A 15,339-nucleotide genomic window follows, 5' to 3' on the forward strand; every position below is an offset into this window, starting at 1 on the left:
ATCTGAAGACTGAGAGATATATGACACATAATGAGTGAATGGTGCCCAGCCACCTCACAGCAATTCCTTCAGCATTCTGCTTGTCTCCTTTGTAGGAGTTGAAGGATTAACCCAATGCCTGCGTCTCTTGTGGAAAAAAAAGGAAAGTATTCTCAGTAAATAAAAAAGGGGAGGAGCATGCTGAGCCCATTATCCAGGAAGCTGAATTTCTGCTAAATTGTCTTAGTCAATGTAGTCCTTAATCTCAGTTTTCTATATATAAAACCCATGTGCCTGGCTGAAGCACTGTGATTGAAACTCAAGATGGAATTAAACCACTCTATTTTTTTGTTCTACTGACATTGAGGATAGAGGAGTACATCTGCAGGGACTTTAGTCCCTAAATAGTGATGCCCAGCCTTAGTGATGCCCAGCATTTCAGGTAGAAGAAGCCACAGAGTTTCTTACAGAGGTACCTGAGGATAATGGGATATGGCTTCTCACTGTGTGATAAGACTTATCCAGAATTTGATGAAAATTCAGACACTCTCTGTCATGTGGTGTGCACAAGTCCAGTAACAGGACAGGACAAGCAAGTTGAGTGACCCAGAATGCTCATCTATTCTCCTAACATCAACAGCCCTTGTTACTGGCCTGAGGGACGTTTTAATCATGTTATTGATGCATATCATACTACGTGATACTGAGGGCTGTGGCTTCCTCAGGAACAGAGGGTAGAGGAGGAAATAAGCAATATGCTCTGAGTCATCCCTTGTCTGTCTTTGAGACGGCCAAGAAGGGGACGGTGCAAGCTGCATTGATTTCACTGGTAGTGTGTGGACCGGAAACTCCTGCCTGTATTTATGAGGGTGAGGACTCAAGACTCCCTTCTTAACTCTATCGCTGACACATTGCAGAATAGAGGGAATTAGATATGTTTTGAAGAGGTGTTCTAAGGTTAGTCCTACAAATAACTAATATTAGATTTTTTTTTTCTGATATATAATTGTATATCACAAGTATTTATGATTAGTATTATTTGTAAGTGATACAGAATAATAGTTTGTTCTAGCTTTTTTACAACATTGCTGCTGGGTAATGAATGATGCATTCCCTTGGAAGCCAAAGAGCAATAGTCCTGAATAGAGCTGAACTGAGGTTTTGTAGGCGAAGTATACTTGGCCTAGAAAGATGTTGAAGCAAACATCTTGTTAATGTTCACTACAGACATTTTTCAGTAAAGATTTGCTGTTAGGAGACTCAAAGCACTGAAAGAGAAGTAAGCATTCTACAAAATGCAAAAGCATTCTAAAAGCAAACCCTACTTGTCAACATGTAGTTTATAATTTCTCTGTGATTCATTGGCCTTATTCATCTTACTAACTTGATTTGCTTACTGGCTTTTCTGACTCAATTATTATTTTTCCAGTGTTTCTATTCTCAGCCTCAGCTTAATGCTCAAATTTCTGGTGTACTTCCTTAAAGTTAACTCCAGAAAACAAAAGTAAAAGTAAAAAGTAGGAGCTTAAAACCCAAGTTGTTCCACTGCCCACAGTATGTAAGATATGATATGGACTGTGGTCACCCATGTAAAGCTTTCAGAAGAAAGGCACAGCTCTTTGTTAGTGACAACAAAGACAGGAATAAAAGATTAAGTAATGTAGCGGCATGTGATATTTTTGTTTTATGTTATGTTTGTGTTGTCTCAGAGAAGATGTTAATAAATGTAGCTGGAAGATAAATTTCCTGACATGGGACTAGACACAGTGAGGTGAGATAGTCCCAAATGGAAAAGAAAGGGATTTGTCCCCTTGAGACCAAATAATTCTCATGGCTTTTTATGTATCACCTCTGAAACCAGATGGTTTTATGGTATCCAATCTGTGATTAATATACATATATGGTAGTTCAGTAGTAAGTAACTAAAGTAAATAAATATTCTTAGAGAAAGGAGTACATTTGGAGTTATGGATTTAAATAACTCTGGGCACAGAGTTAGGTAGTATAAGTTTTGATTCAGCTGTGTTTGAGAAGGGTTTGAAAAAATCTTGTTCCTGGAAACAATGAGATACAAACCTGTTTGCATAATCAATCTCCAGCCAGAAAGGATTCCTGTCAAGTGAAATATTAACCCAAAGGAATGCAGTTTTCTTACAGCAATAAGCTCTTGGCTTCAAACAAACTGCAATGCAGAGCTAAAGTGACCATTTAAAAAACATATATGCATCCAGAAAATTGGGTGGCTGTCAGACCAGAAAAGGATTATCCTATCTTTTAGCTATAGCTTACTTGTTTGTAACTGTACAAACTGGTTCTGTAGTGCTGAAAAGTAATTTCCAGCTGTATGGTGGCCAAATGTGTATCGCTTTGGTTGTCTCATTGCAGCAGGCAGGTGTTTATATTATTCAAACTATCATAGCAGCTGGTAGCTATATCAGTAATCTGAATACTTTAGGATAGAGTAAGCTCAAAGAATATTTCCTTCACTTTCTCCCGGGGAGCAGAGTCTCTGCTGTAAGAGATGTTCTTCCTAAGCAGGGTCAGATTTACACTGGATCTGTGACAGAAAAGGCAGCATGGAAAGCTATGAGCCTGCTGAGGGTGATAGGTGTATGGTCCCAAGCCCCATTCCTTTACAGCACGTGCTAGATCTGCTGGTGAGTGCCAAGTTCAAACTGCACCCATTGAACCTATCAGGTACTTGTTGCTACAGGAAATGTTTTTTAAGCCCCAGAAGGCATTTGTGCTAAAATACTAAAATACCAGCAGAACAACTCCTCATTCCTCCTGACAAGTGAGAAAGGGCTAAGCCTCTAAACCACAATCCAGACCATAATGTATAACTTTGTGTCATTGGGCTCTGATGTGCTGTGCAGGTGTTCCTATGTACAAATAGAGGAGGCTCATGTGTGCTGAAAGTCTCAGCTGTTGAATAATTAAAAAAACAAACAAACAAAAAAAAAACTTTTGTTTGTTTCTCTGCAGAGTGCATTTCTTCCTCTGAGCACCCTTCCCTTCCCAGAGGCTTGGCGGCAAAGCCTAAGCATGGCTGTACTGTTCCATGTCCCTTTCCTGGGCAATCAAATCTATTGTCCGATTTATTCTGGCACTTAGAATCATACAATAACCTGAGTCGGAAGGGGCCCACAAGGATCATCAAGTCCAACCCCTTGGTAACACTTAAACCCAAACAAATAGTCTTCAAACAATGCCCTTCAAACAAACAAATTAGCCTCTTTCCAGGGAGTCCTGCTGTGGGTCCAGACCTTCTTCAGAAAAAAAAGGAAATCAAATCAAACAATGAAGTGAGGATATCTCAAGTCTCTGGCACAGACAACCAGCAGACCCAACTTCCTGCAGCAGTTTTCTTGGCTTGAGGAAAGACAATGAAATTTATGTTCTTCTCCCTTTTTTGCTTTGCCCTTTTTAGAGGCAAAAGGTATGCGCTAAAATCCAACAGCACTGCTCCTTTTCAGCATATTCCTTTCCACTGAGTTCTAAGCACATAAACTTCAAGTTCAGGTCTGAGCCCAATGTCACTTACTCTGAACTTTTCCATGGCAATCTTCCATCCTCCTCCCATCCCTCTCCCTGCCTTTGACAGCTCAAAACAAAACACTACCCTCCTGAACATTTTGTTGCATGAATACAGGGGTGCTTTTTTTTAAAAAAAGCATAGATACAGAATCACTCTGGACCTTTTGTCCTCCATCCCAGTAGACCAGCACTCCACCAGTTCAAGCCGATATGCAGAAGCACTGTTGCATTACTCCTTGCCAGGAGGAGACCGACGGTGTTTTTCTTGAAGTAAAGCAACTTTCGGAACCTTTATCAATGAATACGTGAATCCTTCATTTGGGAGTAAAAATTCTACTTACAGATTCTAGTCTCTGTTCATATATGAATGTATTAAATAGAGGGGACAGACTTGTAGGAGGGCAGTAGGGACGAAGGTGGTGCAATGCTTTCAGGCTTTTCACACACATAAGTTTTTGCCTTTGGAATGGCTAAACTTGGGCACATCTCACAATGGACTATGGAGAGATTAACAGTAGGATTGTTTTGCTGATTGTTGTGGTGGGTTTCAATCCAACCATGGGCTCCTGTAGATCCCTTAGGACTAGTGTCTTATTGACTAGGAAGTTACGTGGAGGGGAGATGAGAGGAGCTAAGCATTGCATCACAAAACTTATCTGCCTGTCGCCCTGAAATGAGAATTTACTCATGGAAGTTATCTGACCTTAAAAGATAAGCGAAAGACTTATGTCAAAATTATCATTACTAGGAAGCTGGGTTAATCCACTCAGAAGAATGGGGCGGCTCCCTCTGCTAGCTTTTATTTTCTGTTTTTCAGAGTCATTCTAACATTCATTTCACTTTGGATGATGTTACTGTCATAGCTGAAAGGAAGAAAATATTTCCTCTAGAGCCTCATCTTGCATTGTATGTGTGACTCAGAGAAGGACTGTTATGGACAGTGTACAGGAGATACCTCAGCTCTCATTAAACACGGAACACTAAATGTATCGCACAAAGAGTTACTCTGACTGTCACATATAGTTAAGCCATGCTTCTGCTGCTATCAGTATGCAAAAGGGAAGATGTTAAATTTTAGTATTGTTACAATTTTGCCCACAAAAAAGGTGGAGAAAATGAATCAAAGCAATCATTTTGCTTCCCATATTTCCTCTTTTTATCTCATATCTATCAATATTGACCCAGGGAGGAATTTCAGTCCTCGGCAAATAACTTGGCCAGTGGCTTACAGGTGGAGTTGGTTGAAGACTCTGGCTATGCATATTTGTAGGCCCATAGATTGTGTTGATTCTAAAGATAAGAAAACAAAGATTTTCTAAGGGATTAATTATTTGAAATACTAGGAATTTCTGGCAAGATCATTTGTTTAAGTAGAAAATGGGGGCTTCCTCATCTTGCAGAACTGAACTGAGTGGATGTTCCTTTAAAAAAGAGAAAAGAGAGAAAATACAGCCTTAAAGGAGATTTGTAAATGCCTGCCCACTAGGAGGGACTACTGAAGTCTTCTGACAGCATATGGAATTTTCGTAAGATCATCTTTCTTTTTGCAGGTGTATGGAAAACATAGAGCCTGGAACTCTACCCTCTGCAGTCAGTGATAAAACTGCCACTAACTCCATGGATAGAATGGATCCAGATGTGATGGAGACTATTGTTATTACTTTTAGTCCATATTTCAGTAGCTTCAGAAGTCCTGAGCAGGTCACATCTTTTCCATCATCCATGTCACAGAAATTCTTCTTGTAGCGTAAAGGTAAGCAACAACTTTACATTTATACAATGCATATTACAGTTGGGATGCAGCCAAATCCAAGCCTTCTGCTAATACAGGAGTAGAGCATTTAGTAATCTGTGAACCAAGTGTGCCTTGTGGTTAAAGGTATTGCAGCACTAGTCAGAAAAGAACAAATGTGGCACTAAGGGACATGTCTTAGTGATAGGACTCGGTAGGTCATATTGATGGTTTGACTTGATAATACTGAAGGTCTTTCCAGCCTAAATGATTCTATGCTTGAACAGACAATCTCCTTCCTTTGTCTTTCCTTCTCTTTCAAAAAAAAAAAAGGATATTCCCAAATATATATAAATATTCACTGATTCCATGTCCTGTTTAGCTAGTTCTGCTTTGATGCTGATGTTAAAAAACAACAACAACAAAAACACAGTGAAGGTGACTGACAGATAAATCAACTAATTGGACTTCAGCTTGCTTAAATCTGGGTGATAGCACTGACCTTGTAACTAGGAGCACTAAATATATGTATAATAAACAAATAAGAAAATTTAAATTTCAAAGAGAATCTGTCACCCCCATATTTATGGAAATGTATCCTGTTGTTTTGTCTTCATTATGACCTGTTTATCTTATATCATATTATTTGTGATCCAAGTAGAAACACATTCTGGCATCTGTTCTATGCCAATAGTTGCTCTTGCTATGAACATGCTTACATTTTATTGCATTGGGCTATTTGCCACTTTATGTAAGCTACACCAGCTGCTCTTGCTCTTGCACAACAGATGCAGAACTCTGGTTTTCCCCAAAGCACATAATGCCTTGTAAAATCTGGATAACTAAGTCTCTAGGAAGTGATTTTAAGTTATATTAAAATTGTGATAACTGAGAACAGAAACAGCCTTGAAGAACTGGTACTGAAAAGCTGCTACTCTAAGGGAAGATTGTGGTTGTGGGCAGCTGTTTCCTTACTGTGGGTGATGTATGTTCTTACATTCTTTTCTCTACTGCGTTTTCCCAATACTCGCTGCTTTCCTTACATTTGACCTACAGAAAACCATGATGAGACATATTAATAATAAACATGGAAGTAAATTCTATTCTGATTTTATGGCAATGAAATACATTAAAATCAGTTCAAATCTACTTGACAATAAAGTCCCTGAATCCTCTATGTTGCATTTGTGTGATAGGTTTCATTCTCTTTTTTCTTGGCAAGCTTCTGCAAAGGAAAGAAACATTATGCAAATAAAAATTCCAAGTGGTATCCATAGTTGGAAATTATAACAAGATAAAATTATAACATATTTGGAAATTATAACAAAATTATAACATTATAAAATTATAACAGAATTTCTCGAAATGTGGGGTGATATAGGTCAGACCATGCTATCACAGAGCTAAAGCACGTTCATTTTCAAAGGTGTAAACTCTTCCTCAGCTATATTTTTAAACCAGTTTGCCTATGGTTTGGATGCAGAATGGCTGCAACATCATATTAATTCCATATTTAAGCACTTTCATTGCTTAATCAGTAGTTGAACTTTGCTGTTTTTGACAAGGTATTTGATTAACATGCTCCTGAGTGTAAGGTTGTATTAGCAATGATGCTGCAGCAGGAAAAAGTCAAAGTATAATTGGTCTAAGGGTGTGCAGAGAAGCAGCAGGGGATGCTGGTAGGGATAGTAAAAGCTCAACAGGGTTACAAAAACCTGCCAAGTCTCCATCCGCACTGCAGGGAGCTCCTGTGGCTGCCAGGGAGTAAGGAAAACAGATGGCTGTTGCTTTTGAAGCCACTAACACATTTATTTCTTAGCCTGTTGTGTATTTTTTCTTCTTCCCCTCAAGTTTCCAACTCCTGCAGTAGCTCCAGGAGCAACCAGGCATTGGCATACATGTTGGAAGGAAGCCATGCAGGCGGGTAAGTTTCAGCTGAAGATGATGGTTGCTTTGTTTTGTTTTCCTTTTCCCTAAGCTGGCTCCACAATTTGGCAAAGGGATGTCAGGATTAGAAATAGTAGGATTGGAGAATCTGCCAGACTCTATTAGAGGGAAAGAGGCAGAGCTGTAGTAAATGGGGAGATGGAGCAATGCCAGCAGAAACGTGGGCGTGGGGTTTTGGATGCAATTAGCGTGGCCGGCCAAACATACCCTAGCACGGACACTTCACAGTTATGTGCTGAACAGTCCTCTGTATTTGTGCTTATTTTCAGAGGGGTATAGTTCTTACCTGTAGCTGGGGCCTTGTTTTGGGTTCAGAAATGGGTTCAGAGAATGCTCTAAATCAACTCTCTGCATCTAAAACAGAAGAGCATGAGACAGAAAATAAATTAGTGTTTGTTTTAAGTTTATGTTTCCACTGGATTACAGCTATTCTTAAGGACTGTAAGACTTTTTTTCCCCTTAGCTTTCTGGAACTTCTAATACATTTGTGCACTGTTAAGATGAATAACGAAACACCAGCTTGAAGGAGGACAGAAATGTGTAGGGTGTTTAATTTCACTTTTAAAACATCACTATGGGAGCTTGAAGTAAGATTCAGACTTGGTCTGAGTTAGCAATTCAACAAAATATATATGCAGGTTGACATGCAGAGTAATAATGGCATATGCTTTGTCACCTATCTGAGGGGAAAAATCTGCCTTTGTGCAGGTTTCTGATTGTTGATTTCAACCAATGAGTGATTCATGCTCTTGACAGATGTTTCTGATTTAGGCCAATGAAAGCTTATGGAAGGTTTTTCTAGGCTCTGAGGGAAGAATGCCAACCCAATCAAACAAGCAAATTTGGAGTTTGGCTTCAGAATTGACTAGCAAAGCTGGATAATTTCCTCTTGCAAAAGCTGTGTGCCATCATTATTCTATGACAACCTAAAAATTTGATAATAAGTACTAGCTTGCTATTTTTGCCATTTAATCATTTAGCCACTATTGCCATCTACCAAGTGAGACACTAAAGCCACTTATTCAAAGGCTTGTCTGGCTTGCCCAAAATAGCACACAATTCCTAAAACAGCTAAATAAGATGCATACAGCTGCCCCAGCTACGTGAGTAATTGTAACAAATATTTCTAGATGCACAGCCATAAAACAAACTCAAGATGGCTCTGTGTTAGCTGATATTTGTCTCTTTAAAATTATTGTTGTTGTCATTAACATCATAAAAACAAAGTAATGGGACTCACTAACACAGGCCAAACACAGCTGAAAGGACCTAGGTCAGTAACGTAACGTAACAATAATACCAAATCCACGGGGTTCATCATCATAAACTAGACCTTGATTTTACCAGCTGGATACTAACTGCAAATTTTCCTCAAATTTCATCTGTTTGATGCTCTAGTCCAGTATTTTTAGGATTTCTAGTATGGCAAAGCACAATGTCTATTTCGTTACATACCTCCTTGTACAATAGTAACATTTCTGGAAGATGCAAAGCTTCCTAATTTTCAAACAACATATTCAGTGATTCCGTTTTCTCATTAGAATCCTTAAAAATGATTTGACAGCAAATGTTTGGCATAGGAATAGTGGGAGTCCAAAGAGTCTGTGGTGGTTGTCTTCACATCACTCTGTATGACAGAGTTGCCTGTTCACGGGATGGGAGAGCAGCTTGCTCCATTTGCTTCCTCCAGGCTGCAGCTCTGAATTTCTCACTTAAAGCTTTCAGAAACCACTACTAGAAAGTTAAGTGTCAAGTACTGAAAATATTTCCTGAATTTCACCAATGTCAGCAATATGTTCATAATAATGTTCTGGGTGTGTGTGTATTTGGAACCCAAACTGAAACTAAGTGCAAGGTCTCTAAGGTCTTTAAAATCAACAAGTGTAAGGTCTTTAAGATCAACAAATTAAGGGAGTGGGGGAAAAGGGGATTGGTCAAGGATATCCAGCATCTAAATCTTTGAGAGAGATGTGTCTTTTTCATTTATGTATGATGGTATGGTTTATCATCATTCTTTTGTATGCTCTCTGGTTTATGAGCCTCATGTGGGAAAGCTAAATTTAGCATAAAATAGCCATACTGCATTAAATCACAAGAAGAAAAAAAAATCACATTAATAATTCCTATTGAAGTGGGATTTATGACTCAGTGGTAAGGTACTTTAGAGCTATAGTTCAATATTTTTTATTAGTGCTGTAGATCACGCTCCATCAAACTATCACTTAAGTATATACCAATAGATGATTAGAACACCTGTAGACATAGATAAAGTCTACTTAGAATTGAAATTATAATTCTGTAAAATACATAACATTTCTCAAGGAAGGTTGTATTATAGGTGTAGATATTTAATTTATGGTTTCCACTTAGGGATGGTCTGTGATTAAAGCACTACATTATTTCTTTGCTTGTAGCCCTGAGTAACCCTGTCTCCCTTGCAGCCTTTGAACCTTCAAGTTGATGAAGGATTTGATGCAGAGTGCAGAACACGAATGAACATTTGAAAATGAGTGGCAAGGGTTTTCTTGGCTCATTAATATTAACACCATTACCTTATGGAATTAGAAATAAGAGAGGCGTTGCTTTGTTACTCTCAACTCTTTTAACAGTCTTGGAACTTTATTTTTTTATGTGCTGTAGATACTGGCTTTATTCCCTTGCATAAAGAATCTACATTCTCTCCCCTAACTTACAGTGCTGCAGAGTGGTATATGCCATAAGAGACACTGGACCTCCTGAAGTGTATCTGGACCTCTGTCATGATGCTGTTGTTTATCTGATCTATCAGAGCCTGTATTTTTGGAGATGAACTTTGGAGTTCAGTTCCCATTTTGTGCAAACCTGGTTATATGTGAAAACACACTCTCTCATTTTTTGGTGGGGTGAGATGGGCAACCTTGTTCATTGCTATCATGTTTATCTAGTACTTGGTGCTGCTTCTGTGCAATAACGCCATCACTTCCTGTGGGACTGTTCCTTGAACCGTCTTGAGTGTCTAAACGGAATTTGTATATGAATTAATACCTCATAGAGAGTGAAAAATTGCTGTGTGATGTCCTGTCCATGAAAAGTCTTATCAGCTGGGTGGACAGTTAGGCACAAGAAATTTGAGAACTCTGAAGTTGGGTGAAAAACCTTAGTTTTTGATTTCCTGTAGTCTTCTGCTACTGCCTATAGAGTGTAAAAAGCCCAAATCACCTATCTTTAATCCAGCAGTTGATGCAGATGCAAACCCTCATGGTCATGGGTTTGGGTGGGTGAAGGGAAGTCATTTTATCAATCTGAGAATGTGGGGTCAATTATTTGACACCTGCATAAAATGGAGAATGGGAGAGCTTCATGCTTCCCCATTAGTTTGGCTTCAGGATGGGAGAATTTTCTCACAGCAGGGGGGTTAATAATCTCCTGGCTGCAGGCTTTGAACTGAAAATACACACCACTGTTGGAGCTAGGTTCCTCAGGCCTTATGTGGGATTATGGTGATAACTCCATGCTTTAATAAAATGTCATCACTGGGATTTGAGCAGGAGCTGCTCAGAGCATGCCAGCATAAACGCTGACCACAACGGGACACACAGCTCTAAGCTCTGCTTAGAGCAGAAGGCAGCAGGCCAGCAAACAGGCCAAGCTTCGAACTGTTGCTGAGGTTTTAAAGCTTGGACATGTTTAGAACTAGATTTTTATAAATGCTGACATGGTAAAGTCTTCTGGATTTATTTCCCAGGCTGCAATGCATATAGCAGTGAGGCACTTTGTTTAGACACTGAAACCAATTTTGGTTCCTAAAGGGGAAAAAGAGAAATCAAATGCTTACTCAAGGCAGTGTTCAAATTCACAATATGTGTGAAGGAGGAAAACCTGTTTGAAAATACTTCTAGAGGTATTGAGGGGAATCCTGCAATAATCGTATTATATAATTCAATGTGTGCTTGCAGCCCAGAAAGCCAGCCATATCCTGGGCCACATCAAAAGCAGCATGGCCAGCAGGGTGAGGGAGCGGATTGTCCCCTTCTGCTCTGCTCTTGTGAGACCCCACCTGGAGCACTGCGTTCAGCTCTGGGGCCCACAGCACAAGAAGGATGTGGACGTATTAGAACAAGTCCAGAGGAGGGCCACAAAGATGATGAGAGGTCTGGAGCGCCTCTCCTGTGAAGACAGGCTGAGAGAGTTGGGGTTGTTCAGCCTGGAGAAGAGAAGGCTCGGGGGAGACCTTACAGCAGCCTTCCAGTCCTAAAGGAGGCCTGCAGGAAAGCTGAGGAGGGACTCTGTCAGGGAGTGTGGTGATAGGACAAGGGAGAATGGCTTTAAACTAAAAGAAGTTAGGTTTAGATTAGATACCAGGAATAAATTCTTTACTCAGAGGGTGGTGGGGCACTGGAACAGGTTGCCCAGAGAAGCTGTGGTTGCCCCATCCCTGGAGGTGTTTAAAGCCAGGTTGGATGGGGCCTGAGCAACCTGGTCTGGTGGGAGGTGTCCCTGCCCATGGTAGGAAGATGGAATTAAATGATCTTTAAGGACCCTTCCAACACAAACCATTCTATAATTCTATGATCGCTTCAATGGAATGAGAAACCCTAAGGCATCCAGTAAATCTTCCAAGCTTTCTTTCCTTTCATTTCCCCTTTAGAGCTAGAAATGGAGGAGATAAATGCATCTGGTGTTTTTCCCCTGTCAGTCATGTTGCGGTACATAAACATGACCTCTGCTCAGAAAGTCTAAAAAGCTTTTGTTTGTTTTGGTCACAAAGAAAACCTTCTAACTGTGACATCTTCAGGAAGAAATGTGTTGAAACAAGGCAACAGAACCGCCTTCATTGTCTGAACCTTCTTCCTGAAATGCGACCTGTATCTCAGTTCAACTCGGTTACCCAGGCAGTCCCTGCAGACTTGCCTCCACATGCTGTCAACCTGGAACGTTTTGAAGACAATGTGCTAAAATCCAAGAATGTACCAAAAGTTTTCCAGTGACCAAACACCCCTGAATTCATCCAAATGTTGATTGGAAATGCTTCTTATTAAATGTTGTAAATGTCTTGTGGCTATACCGGGAAGCTACTGCCCTGCTAACATATCCCTCTGAATGTGGGTGTATGCTTATTATTAAAAAGCTGCTGAGATTCAGTCACACCAACAAACCTCCCTCCCATGCCACCCTGAAAGGCCTGCTTGTGTAGTATGACCAATCCAGTAGAAATTGGTTCTTTCTGAGGAACATACAGAGAAAGGACTAATGTCTGTGTGTGTGTACAGGACAGCATGAAAATTGCAGCTGGTTTATCTACTGGTTGCTACTCTCTTGGGCTGAATTTCAACAAGTGACAGAAAGATGAAGTTCTTGTACCTGTGCATAAATCCCACTTCAGTCAAACACATGTTTAAAGAAAGGCTGGAACATAGCTGTTAATAAAATACATGCAACAATGCTAGAACTATTTTTTTCCTATAACATTCATTAAGAAACCCACTCCTGGCTAGTTCTGTACTACTGCATCTTATTTTTAGAGGGCATCTGGGACAGTGATGGTACAGATTGCTTACTGTGACTCTCTGATAAATATTAAAAACATTCATTTATAATCAGTAATCCCATGTAATTCTGTTATTTTTGGTTTAAAAAGTCTTTTTCACATGCTTAATATTTTTTTTGTATGTGCAATCCTTAAATAAACTGAATGGTCTATTTTTTCTGCCCAGGATTTCATTGCTTAGGCTACTGTAATCATGCCTTACTGGTCCTCTGCTAACTACATTAAAATTGCTGTTGTCTGTATATAAGTATAACCACGTATGGTTTCTTAAATGCCATTACTAGAAAGATCTATTCTTAGACAGCGGTCAAGCTTGCAGCGAAGGGACCATTTTGATTACATGGCTTTAGCATCTGGCTCAGCTCAGTAGATCTTTTGGGATTATTCAGCCTAGTTGCCTAAATCTACAGTTGGTAGCACAGATGTTGCTCACCCCTGCGGTGGACACACAAAGTGACCACAATGATGGCAGATTCTGATTTTTTTTTTTTTTAATTTGAAGAAAAAACATGAATCCCTATTAAACAACATACTCTATATTGAAGTCATCTATCTTGTCGTCTAATATTTCAGAATTGTTTAAACTGGTACTGCAAAGGTGCTTAGCAATTGCATGTGACTGATTCCTGGTCAATCAGGATAAGCACAACATTTATTATAGTTTTGAAATTCTATATGATGACATCAATAAATATTTGATGTACAGATTTACATTTACCTTAATTTTTGTTTGGAACCTTAGTGATAGGGAGATGTCGTGTGGTTCAGTATTTGTTTTTCAATCACCCAAACTAACCAGGTGTCCACATATATCTATGAATTTTCAGTGTGAGAAAACTGGGACAAGTTTCACCTGATGAGTCTTTCTTGTGCATCATGTTGGGAAATATATACATGGATAGCCAGAAATATTATGAAGAGATGAAATAAGCTTATCCAGCAATAAATTAGCACTTCTGCTACTGGCTGGCTTTCAAGTCTGGATCTGCAAACAGTTGGGAGATCAAAGGCTGAGACTTCTGTATTTTTTCTTAATCTAATTTTGCATCTGCTTCAAGCAGCAGAGGTATTCAAATTATTGACAGATATCAGGACATCTTCATTCAGCCTGTTCAGGGGCATTCAGAGAACCTTACAAGGTAACAACCACATCTGTTTTCCGGAGTGTGCTCTTTGTTCTTGCAGTATAAGTCTCACATTTAAACCTCATACTAAAATGCTCCGGCAGCTTCTCCTAAAAGATTCATGTTATAATTTCTATTTGGCATTTACAACTGTTTTTTTTATTATTTAAAATGTTTTCATATTCTTTCCTTTTTGCAGCAGCAGCAGCATTGCTGGACAATAATACCTTATGGAGTTTTGTAATGGTTTCCACAAAAACCCTGCAGCAATGTTTACAGAGATTATGCTTTGTACTAGGTGAAATTATGTTGATGAGGGTTTGGTAACATGAAATTAAGAGGCCTATTAAGTGATATACATCATACAGGCTTTGTTGTCTGACGAGTTGGTGGAACGTGAAGAGGAGGAGCATGTGGATATGGATGGCTACTCTGACCAGTAGCCAAGCTATGATGTCAGAAAGAATACATCTGATTTTGTCTGAGGGAGCTGCCTGAATTTGCACTTCCTGAATTTGCACCTCCGGTTCCTGTAGAAATAATGTCTTGAGACGAAAATGTGGGAAATTTTAATGGAGTTCCTCGTTTTTCCATACATTTTTTGTTGTGGACTGTACTTTCCCAGAAAGCATTCTAACAAGTAGGGGATTCTCAGAACTGACAGAAATGCTGCTACAAGTGAAACTCCACATGAATTATCAACTTTCTTTTAGCAGGGTTCAGAATTTCAAGAAAATTAAGCAACTGATAAATGGGTCAAATCCCTGACTGGCCTTAGGGCCAGCTGCCACTCTGCGCACACGAGTGCACATGAGTCATCTCAATGCCTAGGGGAGGAGGTAGCTCCCTGAGTGAGGGTAATTGTCAGCTTGCTGGAAATTAGACAGAGAGAGGGGCTCTGAAGAAGTTTATAAGCAGAACAGGTGGCAGAAAGTAAGGGGTAATCACACATTTTAAATTAAAAAGAAAAAAACACTCTCTGGGGGCTGCATGGCCTCAAAATCTTCTGCTAGGTGCAGGAAGGTTCCTGTGATTTACAACACATCGGCCACCTAGCAGTCGTACTTTGGCAGGCTGCCTCTGTATCCACAGATCATGCTCACTTAGTTTACCGTAGTGGATTACATGCTTCACTGGATGTCCACCTGCTGCATATGCAGCAGTCAGCTCCTGAGGAAATGCTGGAAGTGCAATCAGGTTCTGGTTTTCATTTTTTTTGTGTTGTTTTTATCTTTAGGATTTATTTGGGATTGTCCTGGTTTTAGCTAGGAGAGAGTTAATTTTCCTCCCAGTAGCTGGTAGAGTGCTATGTTTTGGATTTAGGATGAGACTAATGTTGATAACACACTGATGTTTTACTTGTTGCAGAGCAGTGCTTACACTAAGCCAAGGACTTTTTAGCTTCTCACTCTGTCCTGCCAACGGGTAGGCTGGGGGTGCAGCAAGAGTTGGGAGGGGACAGACCCAGGACAGCTGACCCAAACTGGCCAGAG

The 15,339-nt window shown here is 39.8% G+C and overlaps 1 long non-coding RNA gene across 10 annotated transcripts in view; it reads right to left on the reverse strand.

The window, feature by feature from the left end:
* LOC118170339 overlaps positions 1-15,339 on the reverse strand; it is a 71,968-nt gene that overhangs the window by 22,352 nt on the left and 34,277 nt on the right. For all 10 annotated transcript variants that reach the window (XR_004752655.1, XR_004752654.1, XR_004752658.1 and 7 more), the window contains exon 4: positions 7,482-7,549. This is a non-coding gene — a long non-coding RNA (uncharacterized LOC118170339). The remainder of the gene's footprint in view (positions 1-7,481; positions 7,550-15,339) is intronic.

The sequence above is a fragment of the Oxyura jamaicensis genome, chromosome 7, assembly GCF_011077185.1.
Source record: "Oxyura jamaicensis isolate SHBP4307 breed ruddy duck chromosome 7, BPBGC_Ojam_1.0, whole genome shotgun sequence".
Lineage (NCBI taxonomy): Eukaryota > Metazoa > Chordata > Aves > Anseriformes > Anatidae > Oxyura > Oxyura jamaicensis.